General features: G+C 41.3%; 1 protein-coding gene and 1 long non-coding RNA gene across 2 annotated transcripts in view; one reads left to right on the top strand and one right to left on the bottom strand.

Annotated features, from left to right (window-relative positions):
* slc67a1 (solute carrier family 67 member 1) overlaps positions 1 to 24946 on the top strand; it is a 139317-nt gene that overhangs the window by 57112 nt on the left and 57259 nt on the right. The gene's annotated exons all lie outside the window — the stretch shown is intronic.
* LOC140729487 (uncharacterized) lies at positions 437 to 17859 on the bottom strand. Its single transcript, XR_012099338.1, has 3 exons — positions 17527 to 17859; positions 16098 to 16257; positions 437 to 1019 (listed from the first exon to the last, which is right to left on the bottom strand). It is a non-coding gene; the product is annotated as an uncharacterized lncRNA (long non-coding RNA).

Below are 24946 nucleotides of genomic sequence, written 5' to 3'. Positions count from 1 at the left end.
TTTTGATGGGATGCATTTTATGAATCACTGTGCCAACTTTCACTTAGCCTGAATCATGTTTGTTAGCTGATTTTCTGAATGAGGACAAATTAGCAGTAGAAGAGTCACAACTCCTGGCTCTCTCCTTAACTGGTGTGCACGCATGCACTTTCTGGTTGTGTGCAGAGACGACTCACCACAGTGCACACATTGGAGTAGACCAAATAACAGCCACGTTGATCCAACCCTTTTCTGTATCCAGTAAATTCACCTTGTAATGAGCTATAACTAGAGATCACACATGACTTGCTTACTCTATACATATGCATTTTAGTTTTAAGTTATAAAAAGTTTACCCAAGTTAATAAACATGCTCGTTAAACTGTCTTTTTAATTAATCAGATATTGCACCAAACTTTTGTACCTTAAACAATTTAATTTTTTGTTACAAAGCACTTCTAACACATTGAAATGTACAAAATGATTGAGCTAATAAACATTCAGATTTAAACTACAGTGGATTCCAGTTAATTGGGACACATCAGGACCAGTACATTTTGGCCCAATTAAGCAGCTGTCCCAATTACCTGAAGTTTCATGGAAATAATTAAAAAGATATTTTTAAAAACTACGGTTTACCTGAGTAACAAATTACAGTGTGTATTTATATGAAATACAGAGCTAATTAGAACACTACCAAAACAACTACAGTACTATAAAACTGTATTAGTTCCTAATAGTTGTTGATAGAGGAATTAATTTATGTATGCTGAGATGTTCTTTTGATTTACTGTAATTGAACAAAATCAGTGCAGAACTTTTTGCAATTAGTGGACTGCTTTTATACAATTATTTTGTTGATTACATCCTCCAAATCTTCTTTTTCATTGTAACATTTAAGATGATTGTTGATACCTACAAACTCTTTGTTGTTCCTAACTTGTTGAAGTAGTGTAATCATTTCTGTCATATGCTAGCCTGAATGCTTGAAACTGCAGTGGCCAAAACAGTTCTGAATTGTCTTGCTGCTGATTACTCACCTACAATTAATGACAAAAAAAATCACTGCATTTTGAACACAAGCATTACATTTTTAAAGATTTTTTAAAATTTTAAAATAAAGCACTGATGACAAAACTGAAGAGCAATTCATTGAATAGTTTGTGATAAGTTTGTCACTGATGAAAATCTAACACCAGAGCAAGTCTACAATGCTGATGGGTTTTGTATCTTACATAAAACTTATGAAAAGTAAAATACAAATACGGTGTACTGTAACCTTTTAATCAAAACATGGTATTGTAGGCAGAGACTGAAAGCCTGTTGTTTGTTGTTTTTCAACAGCTGATTCAGATATTCTCCCGACTCTGCTGTGCTGCTTTTGTTACCCTGCATGCATTATATTAATTATATGTAATAATTATTACTATTAAGTTCATATGTGTGATGAACATGTATAAGACAAAGATTGCTTACTGGTAGTACCCAAATTCAGAGTCAGAAATGATGGCGATACCAAGCATTAAATATTCCAAAATCCAAAAAAACGTCTGAAACATTTCTGGCCCCAAACATTTTGGATAAAGGGTACTCAACCTGTATATTATATTTCTTACCTGAAAATATTGTACTGTTGTTATTCAGAATGGTCCAGATTAAGACTAAAAATACATCAATGTCAAAAACCATGTTGAATAGAAATAATTATCTCTTCTGTGCTCCCAATTACTATTGCACTGGTCGTCAACCACTTTGATCAGTAATCTTCCTCAGTCACTATTTTTTGAATTTGACTGCATGCTGCACTCATATGTTTTGATGAATAATTTTACTTCAAGGTTCTTACAATGTCAGTGATAACGTTCTGAATTTGTTACAAGTATCTGGGAGTACAGTTAGACGAGAAGCTAGACTGGACTGCCAACACAGATGCCTTGTGCAGGAAGGCACAGAGTCGACTGTACTTCCTTAGAAGGTTGGCGTCATTCAATGTCTGCAGTGAGATGCTGAAGATGTTCTATAGGTCAGTTGTTGAGAGCGCCCTCTTCTTTGTGGTGGCGTGTTGGGGAGGAAGCATTAAGAAGAGGGACGCCTCACGTCTTAATAAGCTGGTAAGGAAGGCGGGCTCTGTCGTGGGCAAAGTACTGGAGAGTTTAACATCGGTAGCTGAGCGAAGGGCGCTGAGTAGGCTACGGTCAATTATGGATAACTCTGAACATCCTCTACATAGCACCATCCAGAGACAGAGAAGCAGTTTCAACGACAGGTTACTATCGATGCAATGCTCCTCAGACAGGATGAAGAGGTCAATACTCCCCAATGCCATTAGGCTTTACAATTCAACTGCCAGGACTTAAGAACTTTTTTTTAAAGCTATTATTAATGCTTTTTGAGTTAGTGATTTAGATGCATTTCATATTATTACTGAGTTAAGTATTGTATGTAATTAGCTTTTGCTACAACAAGTGTATGGGACATTGGAAAAAATTTTGAATTTCCCCATGGGGATGAATAAAGTATCTATCTATCTATCTATCTATCTACTTTCAAGGATGGTCCCAGCTAGTACCTTATTTTTATCTTGCAATATATGTGTGAAACAGCAGAGGGCAGCAAAAGGTTAGCAGTAGATGGGGGGAGAAAACTAGCCAGAGCTACGGATCAGACCAGGGTGGGCCTGGCTGAACTCCAATGCAGGGGAAGAGAGTCAGCCTACATCTTCTTAGATTAGCTAGGTGCTTTTAAAATACAATTGGTATACATCTGTTTTAATGATTAGGGATAGATTTTGACAAAGACTAGTGCCAAGATCAGTGACATCTCAGAGAGGTCCTGAAGGGAGAATATAAGGAGCGAGATAGAAAGTTGAAAAGCAAGACCTCAAGGGTTGTAATCTCTGGATTGATTGCTTCCTGTGTATGCACCATTAAGAGGATTATTTGGCAGATGAATATGTGGCTGAAGAATTGGTGCTGGGGTTAGGGTTTCAGATTTCTGGATCATTGGGATCTCTTCTGGGGAAGGTATGACTTGTAGAAAAAACATGGGTTATACCTGAATTTGAGGGATGGCGCGGAATTTGTTAGGTGTGTCCAGGAAGGATTCTTGACTCAATATGTAGACAAACCAACTAGGCTTGATGATTGGCAATGAACTAGGCCAGGTTCAGATCTGTCAGTGGGAGAACATTTCAGAGACAGTGACCACATGCTCCCTGACCTTTACTATAGCCTTGCAGAGAGATAGGAGCAAATGGTATGGGGAAAATACTGAATTGCAGAAGGATGAATTATAATGCTATTAGGCAGGAACTGGGCAACAGATATACTCAGGGAAATGCACAATAGAAATGTGGGTGCTGTCTGGGGAGAACTTGCTTGGGGTTCTGGATAAGGTTGTCCCAGTGAAGCAGGGAAAGAGATACGGAACATCTAGTCAAGAGCAAAAAAGAAGCTTATTTAAGATTTAGGAAACAAGGATCATGCTAGAGAGATACAGAGTAGCCAGGAAGGAGCTGAAGAATGGACAGGAGTGCTATAAGGGAGCAAGAGAAGGCCTTGGCGAGTAGGATTAAGAAAAACCCCAAGGGGTTCTACATGTATGTGAGGAACAGGAGGATGGCCGAGTGAGGGTAGGATCCATTGGGATAGTTATAGCAAAGTGCCTGGAGATCAAGGATGTAGGGAAGATCCTGAATGAATACTTTGTTTTATTATTCACCAAAGAGACGGGCTTTGACTATTGTAAGGACAGCATAAAAACAGGCTGATATGCTTGAATATGTTGATATTCGGAAAGAGAATGTGTTGGAACTTTTGGAAAACATTAGGATAGATACCTGGCTCCAGACAGGATATACCCCAGGTTACAACAGGAAGTCAGAGAAGAGATTGCTGCACGCTTGACAATGATCTTTGCATCCTCACTGGCTTCAGGAGGAGATAGTTAGTGGCCAATGTTATTCCTTTGTTCAAGAAAGGGAGTAGGGATAACCCTGGGAATTATAGACCAGTGAGTCTTCATTTGTGGGCAAATTATTTGTGAGGGTTCTTAGAGCCAGGATTTATGAGTATTTGGGGAAGCATAGTCTGGTTAGGATAGTAAGTGTGACATTGTAAGGGGCAGGTTATGTCTCACAAGCCTAATTGATTACTTTTGAGGATGTGACAAAGCACATTGATGAAGATAGAGCTGTGGATATGGTATATATGACTTTTAGTTAGGAGTTTATAAGGTTCCCCATCATAGGCTCATTCAGAAATTGAGGAAGTATGGGTTCCAGGGAAACTTGGCTGTGTGGATATAGAATTGGCTTGCCCATAGAGGGCAGAGGATGGTTGCAGATGGAGCATATTCTGCCTGGAGGTTGATGACAAGTGGTGTTCCAATGGAATCTGTTGTGAGACTCCCCTCCCCACTCTTTAGAGGAGATTTACCAGGACATTGCCTGCACAGGGCAGGTCTTATGAAGGTAGGTTGAACAAGCTAGGGTTTTTCTCTTCGGAGCAAAAGAGGAAGAGAGGTGATTTGACAGAAGTGTACAAGATGATAGAAAAAGTGGAAAACTGGAGATATTTCCCCAGGGCAGAAATGGCTTATACAAGGTGGCATAATTTTAAGGTGATTTGAGGAAAGTATAAAGGGAATGTTAGAGGCAAGTTCTTTATACAGAGAGTGGTGGGTGCATACAATGCCCTGCCGGGGTTGATGATAGAGGGAGATATACTAGACGCATTTAAGAATCTCTTAAATAAGCACTTGGATGATAGAAAAATTGAAGATTATATAGGATGTCAAGGTTAGATTAATTTTAGAATAAATTAAAAGGTCAGAATTGGGCCATTTGGCCGATTGAGTCTGTTCTGCCATTCATCCTGGCAGATTTTTTTATCCCTCTCAACTCTATTCTCCTGCCTTTTGCTTGTTACCTTTGACACCTTGACTAATCAAGAACCTATCAACCTCTGGTTTATATATACCCATTGACTTGGTCTCCACAGCAGTCTGTGGCAATAAATTCCACAGATTCACTGCCCTCTGGCCAAAGAAATTCTTCCACATCTCTGTTCTTCTGTTCCAAAGGGACGTCCTTCTATTTTGAGGCTGTGTCCTCTGCTCCTAGACTCCCTCACTGTAGGAAACCTCTCCAAGTCCATTCTATCTAGATCTTTCAGTATTCGATAGGATTCAATGAGACCCCCCCCCCCCCAATTCTTCTAAACTCCAGCAGATACAAGCCCAGAGCCATCAAACGCTCCTCGTACATTATCCGTGTCATTCCTAGGATCATTCTCGTGAACCTACTCTGGGCCGTCTCTAATGTCAGCAAATCCTTTAGGGACACAAAACTGCTCACAATACTCTTGTGTAGTCTGACCAATCAATGCCTTATAAAGCCTCAGCATTACACCCTTACTTTTATATTCTTGTCCTCTCAAAATGAATGCTAACATCGTATTTGGCTTCCTTACCACTGACTCAACCTGCAAATTAAACTTCACAGAATCCTGCACAAGGACGTCCAAGTCCCTATGCACCTCTGATTTCTGAATTTGCCCTGTTTGGAAAATAGTCTATCCTTTATTCCTTCTATCAAAGTGCATGACCATGTACTTCCCTACACTGTATTCCGTCTGACTTTTTGCTCATTCTCCTAATCTGTCTAACTCCTTCTGCAGACACCCTGTTTCCTCAATATGACCTGCCTTTCCACTTACCTTTGTATCATCCACAAACTTGGCTTTAAATCCATCAATTTCATCATCCGAATCATTGACATACAGAATAACGTGAAAAGAAGTGATTCCAACACCAAGCCCTGTGGAACATCATTACACACTGGCAGCCAACTAGAAAAGGCTCCCATCATTCCTATTCTTTGTATTCAATTGTCTATCCATGCTTCTTAGTAATAATAACTACACTCATTTCTGCTCCAAGACACACTCAAATTTCTGGCATACTGCTGGTGTCTTCCACAGTGAAGACTGATGCCAAATACTTATTAAGTTTGTCTGCCATTTCTTTGTCCCCATTATTACCACTCTAGTGAAATTTTCCAGCGGTCCAAAATATCTGCTCTCACCATTCATTTATTTATATAGCTGGAAAAAAAACTTTTGGTATCCTCTTTTATATTATTTGCTAGCTTTCATATTTCACCTTTTATCTCCTTGTTTCTTTTTAGTAGTTTCCTTCTGTTCATTTTTAAAAGCTTCCCAATCCTCTACTTCCCACTAATTTTTGCTATGTTATATTCCCTTTCTTTTCCTTTTCATCTGTCTTTGACATTCCTTGTCATCCAGATTTGCTTCATCCTCCCTTTAGAATACTTGGGATCAACCTATCCTGCGTCTGCTTAAATGTTTCAGAAACTCCAGGCTTTGCTGTTCTGCTGTCATCCCTGCTAGTGTCCTCTTCTAATCAATTTAGTTAGCTCCTCTCTCATGCATCTGTAGTTCCCTTTACTCCACTGAAATAATGATACATCTGAATTTTAACTTCTCCCTCTCAAACTGCAGGGCGAATTCTATCATATAATGATCATGGCTTCCTAAGGGTTCTGTATCTTATCAAACCTGGTTCATTACATAATAATTACCACAAGCTGCTCCAAAAAGCTATCTTATGCTAAAATTCCTTCTCTTGGAATCCAGCATCAACCTGATTTCCCCACCTGTATTAATTTGCCGGTGACTCAACTATTGTTGGCAGAATTCCAGATGGTGATAAGACGTACAGGAGCGAGATAGATCAGCTGGTTGAGTGGTGCTGCAGCAACAATCTTGTACTCAATGTCAGTAAGACAAAAGGCGAGGGAACACGCGCTAGTCCTCATCAAGGAATCAGAAGTGGTAAGGGAAGCAGTTTCAAGTTCCTGGGACCAACATGTTGATGCAATTACAAAGAAGGCATAATAGCGGCTAATTTTCATCAGGAGTTTGAGGAGAATGGTAAGTCACCAAAGTCACTTGCAACTTTCTACAGATATTCTGTGGATAGCAATCTACGGTAACTGTTTGCATTACCACCTGATGTGGAGGGGGAGGCACTGCGTAGGATCAGAAAAAGCTGTAAGTTCAGTCAGCTCCATTCTGGACACTAGCCTCCCCAGCACCGAAAGGCGAAACCTCAGAAAGGTGGCATCCATCATTAAGGTCCCTCATCATCCAGGGCATGGGCTCTTCTCTTTGCTACCATCAGGGAAGAAGTACAGGAGCCTGAAGACTCACTCAGCATTTCAGGAACAACCTCTTCCCCTGCCATCAGATTCCTGAATAGACAATGAACCCATGAACACTACCTCGGTATTTTTTCTTATCTTTTTTCCACTACTTATTTATTTTTTGTTGTTTTTATTATGCATTGCAATGTACTCCTGCCGCAAAGCAACCAATTTTACGACATATGCCAGCGATTTTAAACCAAATTCTGATTCTACCTACAACACACACAAAATGCTGGTGGAACACAGCAGACCAGGCAGCATCTATAGAGAGAAGCACTGTCGACGTTTCGGGCTGAGACCCTTCATCAGGACGAACCGAAAGGGAAGATAGTAAGAGATTACTATTGACTTCTATTATTATTACTATTCTATTACTATTGAACATTGACTTCTCTAACTTCCGTTAATGCCCCTCCTCCCCTTCTTACCCCATCCCTGACATATTTAGTTGTTTCCCTGTTCTCCATCTCCCTCTGGTGCTTCCCCACCCCTCCTTTCTTTCTCCTGAGGCCTCTCGTCCCATGATCCTTTCCCTTCTCCAGCTCTGTATCACTTTCGCCAATCACCTTTCCAGCTCTTAGCTTCATCCCAGCCCCTCTGGTCTTCTCCTATCATTTCACATTTCCCCCTCCCCCCACTACTTTCAAATCTCTGACTATCTTTCCTTTCGGTTAGTCCTGATAGATAGATAGATAGATAGATACTTTATTCATCCCCATGGGGAAATTCAACTTTTTTCCAATGTCCCATACACTTGTTGTAGCAAAACTAATTACATACAATACTTAACTCAGTAAAAAAAATATGATATGCATCTAAATCACTATCTCAAAAAGCATTAATAATAGCTTTTAAAAAGTTCTTAAGTCCTGGCGGTAGAATTGTAAAGCCTAATGGCATTGGGGAGTATTGACCTCTTCATCCTGTCTGAGGAGCATTGCATCGATAGTAACCTGTCGCTGAAACTGCTTCTCTGTCTCTGGATGGTGCTATGTAGAGGATGTTCAGAGTTATCCATAATTGACCGTAGCCTACTCAGCGCCCTTCGCTCAGCTACCGATGTTAAACTCTCCAGTACTTTGCCCACGACAGAGCCCGCCTTCCTTACCAGCTTATTAAGACGTGAGGCGTCCCTCTTCTTAATGCTTCCTCCCCAACACGCCACCACAAAGAAGAGGGCGCTCTCAACAACTGACCTATAGAACATCTTCAGCATCTCACTACAGACATTGAATGACGCCAACCTTCTTAGGAAGTACAGTCGACTCTGTGCCTTCCTGCACAAGGCATCTGTGTTGGCAGTCCAGTCTAGCTTCTCGTCTAACTGTACTCCCAGATACTTGTAGGTCTTAACCTGCTCCACACATTCTCCATTAATGATCACTGGCTCCATATGAGGCCTAGATCTCCTAAAGTCCACCACCATCTCCTTGGTCTTGGTGATATTGAGACGCAGGTAGTTTGAGTTGCACCATATCACAAAGTCCTGTATCAGTTTCCTATACTCCTCCTCCTGTCCATTCCTGACACACCCCACTATGGCCGTGTCATCAGCGAACTTTTGCACATGGCAGGACTCCGAGTTATATTGGAAGTCTGATGTGTACAGGGTGAACAGGACCGGAGTGAGTACGGTTCCCTGCGGCGCCCCGATGACCCGATGAAGGGTCTCGGCCCGAAACGTCAACAGCGCTTCTCCCTATAGATGCTGCCTGGTCTGCTGTGTTCTACCAACATTTTGTGTGTGTTGTTGTTTGAATTTCCAGCATCTGCAGATTTCCTCGTGTTTGCTCTGATTCTACCTGCACATTGAAATCTCCCTGACTGTCATAGTGTTGTCCTTTACACATGCCTTTTCTATCTTATTTTGTAATTTGTACCAACATCCTGGCTGCTGTTTGCATTAGGGTCATAGAGTCCTAGAACACTACAACACAGAAACAAGCCCTTCAGCCCATCTAGTCCATGCCGACCTATTTGCCTAGTCCTATCGACCTGCACCTGGACCATAGCCCTCCATACCTCCCATCCATGTACCTATCCAAACTTTCCTGAAATGTTGAAATAGAACCCACATCCACCAGTTCCGCTGGCAACTTGTTCCACACTGTCACCACCCTCTGAGTGAAGAAGTACCCCATCATGTTCCCCTTAAACATTTCACCTTTCACCCTGAGATCATGACATCTAGTTTTAGTCTTGCCCAACCTCACTGGAAAAACCCTGCTCGCATTTGTGCTATCTGTACCCCTCATAATTTTGTATACCTCTATCACATCATTCGTCTAGGCTCTAGGAAATAAAGTCCTAACCTATTCAACCTTTCCCTATGACTCAAGTCCTGACAACAGCCTTGTAAATCTTCTCTGCACTCTTTTGATCTTATTGACGTCTTTCCTGTAAGTAGGTAACCAAAACAGCACAAAATACTCAAAATCAGGTCTCACCAACGTATTACGCAACTTCAACATAACATCCCAAGTCTGTACTGAATACTTTGATTAATGAAGGCCAATATACCAAATGTTTTCTTTACAACCCTATTTACCTGTGATGCCACTTTCAAGGAATTGTAGATCTGTATTCCCAGATCCCTCTGTTTTATTGCACTCATCAGTGCCGTACTGTTCACCGTATGTCCTATCCTGCTTGGTCTTCCCAAAGTGTAATACTTCACACTTGTCTGCATTAAATTCCAGCTGCCATTTTCCAGCCCATTTTGCTAGCTGGTCCAGATCCTGCTGCAAGCTTTGATAGTCTTCCTTACAATTCACTACACACCCAATCTTGGTGTCATCCTCAAATTTACTGATCCAGTTAACCACTTTATCATTCAGATCATTAATACAGATGACAAACAACAACAGACCTAACATCAAATCTTGTGGCACTCCACTGGTTACAATCTTTTCAGTCAGAGAGGCAACCATCTACTACCACTCTGGCTTCTCCTGTGAAGCCAATGTCAAATCCAATTTACTACCTCATCTTGAATGCTGAGCAACTGAACTTCTTGATCAACTCCCTTACAGAACCTTGCCAAATGCCTTTATTGAGTCCATGTGGACTACATCCACTGTCTTTCCTTCATCAACTTTCCTGGTAACTTTCTTGAAAAACTCTGTTAGACCTGACCTAACAAGCACAAAGCCATGTTGACTATCCCTAACCACTTACTGTCTGTCCAAATACTTATATATATCTAGTCCTATAGAATACCTTCCAATAACTTTCCCACTACTCATGTCAGGCTCACCAGTTTATAGTTTTCTAGCTTATTCATAGAGCCTTTCTTAAGCTACAGAACTACATTAACTATCGTCCAATCCTTTGCCATCTCACCCTGATTAGACATTTTAAATATCTCTGCTAGGGCCCCTGCAATTTGTGCACTAGCCTCCCATAGTGTCTGAGGAAACTCCTTGTCAGGCCCTGGGGATTTATCCACCCTAACTTGCCTCGAGACAGCAAACACCTCCTCTGTAATCTGTATAGGGTCCATGTCCTCACTGCTGCTTTGCCTCACAATCTATAGATCTGTGTTCATCTCCCAAATAAATACTGATGTAAAAAATTAACCTAAGATCTCCCCATCTCTTTCGGTTCCATGCATAGGTGTCCACTGTAATCTTCCAGAGGACAAATTTTGCCCTTTGCAATCCTTTTACCCTTAATAAATCTGTAGAAGTCCTTGGGAATTTCCTTCACTTTGTCTGCTGAAGCAACCTCATTCTTTCTTTTACTCTCCTGATTTCCTCCTTAAGTGTCCTCTTGCATCCCTTGTATTTCTCAAATGCCTCATTTGCTCCTTCCTGCTATGTATCTCCTTCATTTACTTAACCAGGGCCTCAATAACTCTCAAAAACCAAGGTTCCCTAAACCTCTTATCTGTGTCTTTTATTCTGATAGAAACATACAAATCTTTACTCTCAGTATTTCATTTTTGAAGGCCTCCCACTTACTCAATACCTTTGCCAGAAAACAACCTGTCCCAATTCACACTTCCCAGATCCTTTCTGATACCATCTCCAATTTAGATTCTTAACCCCTGCAGTTTCTTAACTCTACCCATAAGGATTCTACATCTTCTAATCCTATGTCACCTCGTTATGAGGGTTCGATTTCATTTTATACCAAAAGAGCTACTTCACCCCCTCTGCATACCCGCCTGTCCTTTTGATACAAGGTGCATCCTTGGAGGTTCAGCTCACAACTACATTCTTCTTTCAGCCACACATCAGTGACCTGTTAGTTTCGAAGTGTGCTACAAGATCATCTGCCTTATTCTGTATACTGTGGGCATTAAAATATAACACCTTCAATCCTGTACTCATTACACAGCTCCAATCTGCTAATTAAATTTGCCAACGACACTACACTGATTGGCCTAATCTCAAATAATAATGAGGCAGCCTACAGAGAGGAAGTCATCACCCTGACATGGTGGTGTCAAGAAAACAACCTCTCCCTCAACGTCACAAAAACAAAGGGGTTGTGGACTACAGGAGGAATGGAGAAGGGCTAACCACTATTGACATCAATGGATCTGGGTTTGAGAGGGTGAACAGCTTTAAGTTCCTCGGCATATACATCACCGACGATCTCATATGGTCGGTACATACGAGCTATGTGGTGAAAAAGGCACAACAACACCTCTTTCACCTCAGAAGTTTGGTATGGGGCCCCCAGATCCTAAGAACTTTCTACAGAGACACAATTGAGAGCATCTGACTGCTGCGTTACTGTCTGGTATGGGAACTGCACTTCCCTCAATTGCAGAACTCTGCAGAGAGTGGTACGGACAGCCCAGCACATCTGTAGATATGAACTTCCCACTATTCGGGGCATTTACAAAGACAGGTGTGTAAAAAAGGGCCCGAAGGATCATTGGGGACCCGAGTCACCCCAACCACAAACTGTTCCAGCAGCTATCATCAGGAAAGCGGTACCATAGAATAAAAGCCAGGACCAACAGACTCTGAAACAGCTTCTTCCACCAGGCTGTCAGACTGATTAATTCATGCTGATACAGTTGTATTTCTGTTATATTGACTGTCCTGTTGTACATACTGTTTATTATAAATGACTATAAATTGCACATTTAGGCAGAGATGTAAAGTAAAGATTTTAATCCTCTTGTATATGAAGGATGTAAGTAATGACATCAATTCATTTCATTTCCTTTTTAATTTTGCCCCCAGGTTATCTGGTTAATTCTTGTCTCTTTCTAAACTTTGTCTTTTTACTTATTCTGGAGACTTTCATAAGCTCTCCTGCATTCTCCTTCCCTATTTATTTATCCTCACTTTTCCAAACTGTTGAGACTACCATTTAGTTTAAAGGCACATTTCAACCCATCCCACTGGCTGCAATTTTACACTGTCATCTGTCTATCATTGCTCACAGTCTCATAACATATTTCATCTACTTATCAACAGTGTATCATCTGCCCCATTGCTCTAGTTCCCATCTCCCTGTCAAATAAGTTTGAACCCTCCCAAACAGCTCTAGCAAACCTGCCTGCAAGGATGTTGGCCCCCTCTCGGGTTCAGGCAAACACAAGGAAATCTGCAGATGCTGGAAATTCAAGCAACACACACAAAATGCTGGTGGAACGCAGCAGGTCAGGTAGCATCTATAGGGAGAAGCGCTGTCGCCGTTTTGGGCCAAGACCCTTCATCAGGACTGACTTCGTCTAACGAAGGGTCTCGGCCTGAAACGTCGACAACGCTTCTGCCTATAGATGCTGCCTCTTGGGTTCAGGTGCTACCCATCCTTCAGTACAGTACAGGTCATACCTTCCCTAGAAGAGATCCCAATGATTCAGAAATCTGAAACCCTGCTTCCTGCACCAATTCCTTGTGTTCTGTGTTCTAAAGACACCTATGATGAGTCTGCTCTTTGCAACACTACCATCACTGAAATCCTGCCAAGAGGGTTTAATATCTCATCTTTTAAAAAAAAGTGCATTACATTTTGCTCTCAAGTCTCTAGACTGGGACTTACTCTCACAGCTTCTGATTCAGAGGTAAGACCTGTACCACTAAGACATGAAGATAGTAAAGGAGCTATCTGTGCATAGGAATGGTATACTCAGACATTGACTATAAATCTCATGGGGGTTATTGCAGCTTATCTGATTCATGCAGTCTCTGAGGTGGGTCCAAGACAAAAATCATATTGTTTGTACAATTATAGTGAGTAGTCTTGCATCAAAGGCGCCTTCACCTACTTATTGACTGGATCTTTTCCCTAAATGTGCCGACTCTTTCTTAGAAGCAGTGATTTGCTTACTAATGACTCATTGAATTAATATGCAAGACTAGGTGAGGATTTTACCATGGAAGTGGGAGTGCGCTATTTGCTTCTTCAAACTGACTCTTCCATTCATTTTGTTCTGGGAAATTTTAATGAAAACGTGGGAAGAACAAAATGTGATAAATATAGTGATCAGTGCAGATGCAGTGGGCTGGAGGTCCAGTTTCCTTTCTCTGTTTATATGCTTCTGTGTTTCTACCAAGACCATGGCTGGTCTTTTCCACCTAATTGTCATGCCATTAGATTCCTTTACCATGCAAAAGTCTCTTTGGTCTTCGGGATAAATAGATTTTTATCTTATGAATGCTCTCAATGGTTTTCTGTCCACTGCCCTCTAGATGGAGATTTTTCAAAGATTTGCAGTTCTCTTGAGTAAAGGAATTTCTCTTCACAACAGGCTTGAATGTCAATCCCCATATTAGAGGCCATTCCTACCCCCAGTACTAGCATTCACAGACACTCATAAAATAGGAAAAAGCAAAATGCTGGAATACACAGCTGCTCAGGCAGTGTCAGTGAGGGAGAAGCCAAGTCAGTGTTTCAACCAAATATAGTTCTTGATTCTCTAGGGAGAGACTACATTACCCTGCCTCTCAGAATCGCACATATTAGTCCACCCTTCTTCACCTCTTCCATAGGGTGATCTCTCTTTGTGATTGTATGGTGCACTACATCTGAGGTTTGTATTGCAAATCCTTTTGGTGATACGGAGAACATGTTTCACCCAATGGTGTCACAAAAGAATATTCTGTATTTTGTTCCAGCATCAACTGGTGGTATAAGTCCAGGCCTCTCCCGCCCACCCAGATCAAAAGGTGAATATTATCCTCAGAGGATGGCACAGAAGACAGAGGTTTTATTCATGTGTTTCTGGCAACAGTATTGAGAAAAATAGCTTTTCTTTTGCAATGTGATCCATGTAGACCAAATTAGATCCAGTGTCCTGGAAAATTTATAACAAGGGCTATGACGAGGGCTTTATTACTTGAGGAAATAAATGCAAGGGCTGGTTTGAGAGTGAGGAAGGGTTGGTTAGTTTAAGGAAGCAAAGATAACCATTTAGATGTAGTTCCAGGCCACAGTGTACAGAGTAGTTTGGGTTACAACAAGCAGAGAATGACAGGAAGGAGTAGAAAGCTTAATGAAATTTGTGACATTGCTATTACACAGTGTCCTCTGGCCCTGATGATATCTGCATTGGAGTTACAGATGGAGGTCGCATGATGTCATGCTACTTCCCTGGAATCCCACACTGATCCAACTGGATGCCCAGTTTTTGCAATATGAGTTATTTGAATTTCTAAAAGAGTAGAGAGATTCTATCAGTGAGCAGATTGATGTCTCGTTGAGTGGGGTATTGTGAGCGGATAGTTGCCCCCATTCAAGTGAGTGGTTGTAGTTCTCCAGGAGTGGAGGAATGGTGTATTTGAGCAGCTAACTGTTCTGCACAGATTGCTGTCCTATATGAGCAGAGAGGAGCAGTTTAAGCAGAACACTACAGTACTCTGTAGAAGCAGAGATTTAGTATGTAGGAACTGCTGTCTCTTTGGTAGGAGCAATAACACCATCTCCCACCCCATTTCCAACTGCACCCCCAAATTTATATTCTTCTGCTTGGATTTTGCAGAGAGCAGTCCCTGAACAGAAAAAGTGAAGACAGCAAGGACCGGACACTGGTATCTGGGATCCGTCAGCTGGATCAGTTTTGTATCTAAAGATTGAAATGGTAGCAGAGTGGTCAGGTTGCCAGCAAGGTGTGTGGCTTCAGCAGTTTACTCCCCAATCCCTAGAGGCCACCATTTTCCTGTCTCAGGTTGGGCAACACAGTCACCTGTGCCCCATGTCCATGATTGTTCACTCAGTGGCTGTGGGTATCAGTTTGAACCTGGTCAATCTATGGCTAGATTTTCTCAGGAATCTCATGGACATCTATGAAGTTTCACGGAAAACAGGAGCACCCTGCCAGCACGCAGTCAGGAGACACTGCAGTGTAGCTCTAACCCATAAAGAAGTACTCTGTATGAATAGAGAAAGGACTCCTTTCTTCCCCCCCCCCCCACCCCACATTCTTATTGTGGCTTCTGCGCACTTCCTTTCCAGCCTTGATGAAGTGTCTTGGCCCAAAACATGTTCAGTTTCTTTCCCTCCTTAGATGCTATCTGATTTGCTGAGTTCCTCCAGCATTTTGTTTGTGTTGCTAAAGTACCTACTGTGTTTTAAAGTTTTTAACTACTCAAATTATTTTGCAATAAATGATTAAATACTGTTGAAATGAGTTCCAAATAAGGGAATTGCACAAGATGACTGATACTGGTGCTGACATTACTGCATGCTCTGCCTTGCCCTCCTTGAAAATGTTGTCAGCGGAGTCTCTGTCAAAGCCCCCATTGAATTAATGTTTGTCTTCATTCAGGTCGTGGGCAGCACGGGCAGGGCTGGGATTCATCACCTTTTACAGGGTTGTTTTCACAGTCAACCAGATTACTTTGTCTCTAGAATTGCAGTCAAGGCAAGACTAGATAAAGACACCACATATCCTCCTATGAAGGATGCTTGTGTAATGGGTACTCACACATATCCCATGTTGTCATTGTTGCCAAGACTAGCTATGTTGAACATTTTAAGTTTACTGGATTTAAATTCCCTGGCTCTTGGGTACTTGTCCAGTAAAACAACCTGGTGTTTGTAGTTGAACAAAACTACGAGGCAACACTCGTCCAATCAGGCAGCATCTGTGGAAAGAAATAGTTAACATTTCAATTCAAAGACACTTAATCACTCTCTAACTTCCTTCTTTAACAGCTCACTGTTATTTCAGTATATCACAGGCATTCCTTTTGTCTCATCTATCTTTCCACCTAACACCATCTTCTTGACAACTAAAAACTGACTATCCCCTTTCCCAGTTTTTGATCTCCAATATCAACTCTGTTTGAGCTGATTCCAGCATCTTTTGTTTCATATTCTAACACCTTCAGGTTTTTTCCCCCAAATATTTTATTCAGTATCTAAATGATGAAGTAAACCATTCATGATAGTTCAAGCCCTTGGCCTCTGGCCTGTGAATCTGAACTGATGAATTAGGGCTTCTCATTAGGGCTGTGGAGGGATATGGGCCTAATGCGGGCAAATAGAGGAAGTGTAGGCAAAGAACCAGCACAGGTGAGGTAGGTCAAAAGGGCTCATGTCTCTGCTTATTTGATTCTATGAAAGTTATCTGAAAGTCCCCTTATATAATGAATAGTGCAAAAAAATAACTAAAATGTGATCATAATCAAGAGGAAATCTGCAGATGCTGGAAATCAAAGTATTGCACACAAAATGCTGGAGGACTCAGCAGGCCAGGTGGCATCTATAGAAAAGAGTAAACAGTCGACGATTCAGGCAGAGACCCTTCATTGGGACTTGAAAGAAGAGATGAGAAATCAGATGAGGCCACACTCGGGTTGGGAGAGCAACACCTTGTATTCTGTCTGGGTAGCCTCCAACCTGATGGCATGAACATCGATTTCTCAAACTTCCAGTAATTACCACCCATCCCCATTCCCCTTTCTCACTTTATCTGCTTACCTGCCCATCACCTCCCTCTGGTGCTCCTCCCCTTTCCCTTTCTTCCATGGCCTTCTGTCCGCTCCTATCAGATTCCTCCTTCTCCAGCCCTTTATCTGTTTCACCAATCAACTTCCCAGCTCTTTGCTTCACCCCTCCCCCTCTCCCAGTTTCACCTATCACCTGCCACCTTGTACTCCTTCCTCCCCACCCCCACCCACCTTCTTACTCTGGCTTCTCGTCGCTTTTTTCCAGCCCTGATGAAGCAGCTCAGCACGAAATGTCAGCTATTTACTCTTTTCCATAGATGCTGCCTGGCCTGCTGAGTTCCTACTGTGTATTACACAGATGTGATTATATATACTGTGCCTTTACCACAACAGTGTAAGTTTGTGCTGATGAACTCCATTTCATGTGATGAAGGCAGGCATGAACATGGCAATTATACCTACCTCTACCCTTTCTTCTGGCAGTTCATCCCACATATCCACCATCCTCTGTACAAAAAAATCTTGGCCTTCAAGTCCACTTTAAATCTTTCCACTCTTGCCTTAAGTCTGTGATCCTCTCATTTTCGATCACCTCGAGCAATGGGAAAAGACTCTCAATATTGTCAGCCGCCTTTGCTCCAGAATAAACAGCCTCAGTTTATCCAGTCTCTTTATGACTCAAACCTTCCATTCCTAACAATATCCGTGTGAAATTTTTCCACATCCTCAATCATATTCTTCCTATCCAAGAGGAAAGAGAAAACAAGTGGTCTCATTCAGGGAGTATGCTGATACTAAAGGACTAAGTTTAAAAAGTGGACCTCAGGAGTTGTAATTAATTAACTATTACCATGATAATTGCTCATTTACAAAGGGATCATGAGATTAGGAATTTTTTTAAAAGGGGTTTCTTTTTACTAAATCACTGGCATGAACATGAATGTTAAATAAAAACAGAAAACAGTGGAATTACTCAGTAGGCCAGAAGGTATGTCAGTAAAGAGAAACAGCATTACTGATTCAGATTCAAGACCCTTCATCAGAGCTAGGAACAAGAGAACCCAAGTTAGTTTTCATTTGCAGTCACCGGCAGTGAATGCCTGGGAGATTGGTTTGGGTTAATTTGGTTCTTTTCATAACAAATGTGAAACCCCACTGGATTCCTTGGCTGCATAAATCTAGGGAATATATACTCCAGTCTCCCCAAATCCTCATGTATGAGCCTACTCTCAAAATCCCATCCCTGATCACTATGTATCCTGATAGGTCAGGCAACAACCCATTAACTTATATCCTAACCTTGGCGAAATTGGATGCCACAGGCCATCGGTGTTTGGTAGTGTTGTCTGCCTATGATTTCAGCCTGAAGTACAGATCAGGGAGTCGGAACATTGATGCCGATCGTTGGCCTGACATGCACATGAAGGGCTGGACAGAGACGGAGAGTGGGAGAGTGTTCCTGCCCCTGGATTCTAAGCCATGTGCCAGTTTTCCATCACGGGGAAGGCAGAGGAAAGGCAAGGGCAGAATCCAGTGCTAGATCATTTGGGAGCTTCTGATAGTGCCATTCCACAAGCTTACTGCAACCTGACTGCTCTGAAGACAAAGCAGTTACCAGAATTGAGTCCTGAGGAAGTGGCAGCTGCTTAATGAGATGACCCCTGCATTGGTACCATTTGTTCAGTGGTTGTGAAAGGGGACATGGCCCAAGTAGACAAAATGAAACACTCTGCGATGTCTTTGCTGCTGAGCAAATGGACCAGATTGAAGTTGAGGAACCAGATTCTATACCGGGTCATGTCACCTCCAGACTGGCCTCGGCATCTTCCTCCGTATACATCGAAGGCACGACTTGCAGTACTCTTCAAAGTCCGGCTTCATTCAGGACCAGTAGACACTGAGCAGTCCACAGGTCTTGTCAACCCCCAAATGGCCGGAATCATCATGTAGTCACTTCAACGCAATCCTCCGATACTTCTTAGGCAGGACCAGTTGTGAACTTAATTTGTGGATTTCCTACTTGTTTGGCATATAAATGGTGATGTCCACGTCATAAAGATTATCCCAAGTTCCACACCTTGTGCAGAATGAGCACATCTTGACCAGAGCATTGATTAGGTTTCCAAAGTTGGTTTAAGTCCCAAAGGTAAAGGAGTAGATTCCTATTCCTGATAACTATGTATCAACCACAGCTGTAAAGATGTGCATTTTTGCTTGTCGTGAAACATTGTCGTTTTGGTGGTATATACTAATGTTGCTTAAGCTGTAAAAACATTAGAAATCAACTCTTACAGAAGAGCAGAACTGGAGATCAAAATCATGTCGATTCCATTTAGAAAGTAGGTCAGATATGGGCATGAAAGGCACATTGTATTTAGTGATTTCAGTAAGTTTTACAATTGCACTCTCTGTTCTGCAGCAACAGTCATTTGACTAATACAAGGCTGCCTTTAAGTAGACCAGATTGGTTTGGACATGTCCCATCATGCCTTTAGACTTCCTCCCTTTTGTTAGATTTAGTATCCATGTTGATGTTTCCATAGTGACATTATCCCAAAATATTTCCCTTGATACCAGAACGTGCCTCAGGTGATAAAGGGAAATCAAAAATGTTGTGGGAGGTCCAGGCAATGATGTAGAAAACATACTGGGCTAAATGCTTAGAGGTCACATTGCAAGGAAATAAAAATGTAAAATATTCATGCCCAGAGATCAACCGCGACTTGTCATTTACTCACTAGGTCATGTCAATACACGACAGAGGCTCATAGTTACAGGTGTGTTCTTTTTTTCTATTTGCCCTGAGTTGATACATCTTAGTCTGAGTGAGGGGTAGGAGTGAGGGATATGGTGATTAGGAGGTGGGTTTCAGGTGGGACATTGAGCTTCACTCATGAAGAATTACATGAGGTACCTGAGATGCAGAGACCCCAGGCAGAGTTGGAAGTGGAACAAAACAAAACCAGGACACTATTCAAATCTTCTGCCTCCAGATCGAGAACCAATATTTCTCACTCTTTAAGTTCTTCTAGTTCTACTCTCTTGACCAAATCTTTTCCTTTTATATCATTTGAAATTTCTATTGAATGGTAACAAGCAGTTTGAATTTAGAAGCAAAACATAAAAAGGGAACAAGAGGCAATGTTCCAAAGTTCAAAGTAAATTTATTATCTAAGTATATATACAGTATGTCACAATATACAAAGCTGAGATTCATTTTCTTGTGGGCGTACTCAGTAAATTGAATAACCATAATAGAATCAATGAAAGACTGCACCAACAGGGCGGACAACCAATGTGCAAAAGACAACAAATTGCAAATACAAGAAGAAAGAAAAAGAAATAAACAAGCAATAAAATTGATAACATGAGATGAAGAGTTCTGGAAAGTGGTTGTGGGAATAGTTCAGTGATAGGCAAGTGAAGTTATCTTCTCTGGTTCAAGAGCCATCTGGTTAATGTACAGGGTACTACACTCCCTGCAGTGTGCGATTATGTGGGTTAATGGTTATCAATAGTATAAATGCTGAAAGCATTCGGAAAGTTGGGCCATACTTGTGGACCAAATGAAAAAGAATAAATTTTCTGATTGCTGACTAAGGAGCACTCTGGTCTATCCATTAACCTGAAATGTTTACTTTGTTTCTTGGAGAGATGTGATTAAGCCCTAGGGTTAATTTCAGGATAATAACTGGCTATACATGTTTTTAAAATCCATTCACACAGTGTGCGGGTGTCTCTGAAAAGGCCAGCATTTAGTTTCCATTATTGACTGCTCCTGAGAAGGTGATGTTGAGCAGTTGGACACCTCTTGAACGCTTTGCCTGATTGAAATGTGGGTTTGTTTTCATCATATGCAGGCAAAATGATGGAAACGCTGCTACAGTACAAACAGGTAAAGAGCTCCAGGATTTTACCTCTTTGACAAAGGAACAGAAATAAATCTCCAAGACAGGAGTAGTCATCCCATCTGCCTCTCCGCAACGTCTTTCCAGGGGGTAACCGATGTGCATTTGAGAGATGTTCATTAAAAAAAAGTGCATTTTATAGATTGTGCCATTCCTTCGGTAAACTTCAATGGTATAGTAATGATAATTGGAATTAGCATGCACACAGCAATAGGCCATTTATCCCTTCAAGTTTGTTCCTGCATTCAGTGAAGTCATAGCTCCTCTATAATTAACCTTACATCCTTTTGATTATTTTCCCCAGATAAATCTTTTATCTCTGATTGACCAAACAAAAATTCCATTTCACGTAAAGTATTTTTTAGCCTTGCTCTTGAAAGGCCCATCTCAAGTTTTTAAGCTATGCCCCCTTAATTCTGGAGTCATGATCCAGAAGAAATATTTTCTTTTGGAGAAGAGGTTGTGGTGGTGAAGGAGTACAAATACTTGGGTGTACCTGGACAACAGACTTGACTGGAAAACCAACAAGAAGGCTGTTTACAAGAAGGGGGTGAGCAGACTTTATTTTCTAAGAAAGCTGAGGTCCTTCAATGTGTGCAGCAGTATTTTGGAAATCTTTTACCAGTCTGTGTAGCAAGTGCAGTCTTCTATGTTGCTTTATGTTTGGGGAGCACCATCTATGCTGGTAATGCAAAAAGACTAAATACGCTCATCAAAAGGGTTCCATCTATCCTCGGCTACAACCCCGACTCTCTTGAGTTAGTGGTGGAGAGGAGGTCACTAAACAAACTGTTATCCATTATGGACAATCAGGCACATCTTCTCCATGACCCACTGAATAAGCAGTGGAGCACCCTAGTGAACAGACTCATTCAGCTCCGCTGTCACAAGGATCGTTACAGAAAACCTATCCTGCCAAATGCAATGCATGTATACAACAGTTCACCTCTGTGTGACAGGAGAACACACATCATAGTACAATAGTCTCTGCTTTATTATTTTGTACATTATTATTGCACAGTATTACACATTGATACATTATTGTATACTATTATTCTGTACATTAGTTAAGTCCGCACACTTCTAAGTGTGTTCTAAATGCTGATGTAACAAAAGAATTTCCTACTCAGTATCAATTAAAGTATGTATTATTATTAATTTCCCTCTACCCTATTACATTCCCTATATAGGAAAAAGACTCTATGTAATATTTTTTGTAAATTAATCCTTGGAGTCTGGAATCGGTCTGATAAATCCTTGCCATGCTCCAACCAAGGTGAGTACATTCCTCCAGAGCTACATGCATTATTTTGGGGTTGTTCTAACCAGAACTTGGTATAACTAAGCATTTATTCCAAACTCTTCTAACCACAATTATTCAGATTTAAGTCTAGCATTCCTCAGTCATTTCTTGATTGACAGATCAGTAAGAGGCTGATTTGAAATTAATTACAAAGTAGCAGAGAACAGGACATTTACATGTATGCTTTGGATATTCACCATGTGTTACAGAGAACTTCTTGGCTATTGGTAAATTACATATAAAGATAATCAGGATTATATTTAACGGGCTATAAGCATAACTTGAAAGGTGTATAAATGGCAATTTCACAGGAATGAGGATGACTGTGAGCTGATCAGAATTTGCAGAGAGTTGACAAGTTTCTTTCAGTATGTGCTATCACCTGATTCTTAGTCACACAAGGTCACTGCTGATAGGGAGATTAGTGCTGAACAGGCCGCGGGGAAAGTTCAGAGGAATGTCACAAAGTCTGTAAGGTATTTCTGTGTCACTGAGGGCATGCGTGGGTTGAATTCACTGAACAGGAAATTAATATAAACCATTCTTCCCATTATGTTTGCACCCCTTTTCTTTCTCCAGAGATCATAGTTTCTAACTCAACTGGCCTTTATATAAATCTAGCCAATGAACATCAAAATGGTGGATGACTTCTCTAAGATTCATCTATTTAGCTCTAGAATTAAAATTTCTTCTTTGTTCCAGCCTAATGTTGTCCTTGTCTGATGCTGAGATGCAGGCCTTTTAGTTACTGCAGCCACTGGATCACAAGCAGGAGGAGGAGGTGGAACTCAGGCTAATTGTTTTCACTCTTTCTTTGATCAGTAGCACTGACACCAATTAAATCAATCATGCTGCCATGCAGTTTGAGTTAAACTGGTCCAGAATATGTAAATAATGTTTATCTGTGCAGCAATCACCAGACTGGAATTACTATCTTTAAGGACATGGGAGGAGGCCATTGGGATATGGAGAGAATTTGCAAACTCTGCTCAGATGTTACTCAATATTAGAACTGAACCAGGGCTGCTGGAGGTGTGAGGCAGCAGCACTGCCTGCTGTACCATCACACATTTGTATTTTGCCTTTGCGGGTCAGCCTTGCACTGATTAATGTTATTTCGTTAGGGGTCGAATGACACTTATTATTTAATTAGGAATCAAAGAATCTAGAGGTTCTTTGACATAGGAAGGGGCCATTCAGCTCATCAACTCCCATCAATCCCATTATCCCTTCTTCATAACACTGAAAAGTTTTACTTCTAATATTTATCCATTTCTTTTTTGAAAGCTACCACTGAATCATATTCCACTACACCCTGATAGAGCATATTCCAGTCAGAACCAGCCATTGTATTTGGGGGCAATCCTATTAAAACTGTGTACCTTGGTCTTTAACCCACCTAATAATAGGAGCAGCTTCTCTCTTATTAAATGGCTTAGTACTCCTTCATCAAATAAATCTACTTTCAAGTCATTGATCTGAAATCTTTTCTCTCTGCACAAACACTGGCTGCTGAGTGTTTCCTGAATTTTTCTACTTTTTCAGGTCACCAGCATAATTTTCTTTCAGATTCACAAGCACGAGAAAATCTGCAGATGCTGGAAATCCAAAGGAACATGCTCAAAATGCAGGAGGAACCTCCAGCGTTTCGCTTCAGATTGCCTTTTTTTTGCTTCAGCTATATTAAATGACTTCTGTTCTCAGGCTAATAACCCTAGAGTTTCTAGTCTGTTCTTGCAGTTGTTCCTCATTCCTGGAATCATTCTGGAAAATCTTTTTTGCACTGCCATTTGGCCTTCACATCCTTTTTAGAATGGGCGTACAACTTCTGATGTTCCCTAACAAATGTTTGATCATCATAATCCCCTTGCTTTTGTTACTTGTTTACAAAGCCTGGGATCCAATGTGCTTTTGATCTCTACTAGTAATTCCTTCACTGTTCGTTAACACATTTTGAAATTTTCCCCTAAATCTTACCCTATACTCCCAGATCCAGATCATTACAGACTCAACACCCCAATGCATTCATTGCAGTATTGGGAAACTTCAACCATGTTTCTCTATTGATAGTCCTACCCATCTTCGATCAGTTTGTCAAGTGTCATACAAGAGAAAATAAAACATTGGATCTCTTGTATGTAAATGTTACAGCTCCACAGCTCTCCCCCCACTTGGAAGCTTAGATCACAAAGTGCCTCACCTCATGCCCTTATACAAGCCCAAAATACAGCGATAGCTAGCTACCACTAAGATAATAAAGAAATGGTCTCCAGAGGCCATCGAGGCTTTGAAGGGCTGCTTTGAGGTTACTGACTGGAATGTGCCTTGTGAACCATATGGGGAGGACATTAACAGGCTTACTGATTGCACCACTGGCTACTTCAACTTCTGTGTCAACTATAATGCCGTCAAGGACTGTTGCCTCTTTCCCTAACAACAAACCATGGGTCACCAATGATCTAAAGGCTCTTCTTAACCACAAAAAGAGAACCTTTAGATCAGGACACTGGGAGGAATTGAAGCCTGTGAAGACGGAGCTAAAGGTGAAGATCAAGATGGCTAAACAAGAATACAGGAGAGAACTGGAGAACATGTTTGGACAGAGTAGTACACAGGAGGTGTGGAGAGGCATGAAGAACATCATTGGCTTCAATCAGCCTAGCTGTAGAGC

Source organism: Hemitrygon akajei, chromosome 6 (assembly GCF_048418815.1).
Source record: "Hemitrygon akajei chromosome 6, sHemAka1.3, whole genome shotgun sequence".
Classification (NCBI taxonomy): Eukaryota; Metazoa; Chordata; class Chondrichthyes; order Myliobatiformes; family Dasyatidae; genus Hemitrygon; species Hemitrygon akajei.
This window is presented reverse-complemented; position numbering and strand designations above follow the sequence as displayed.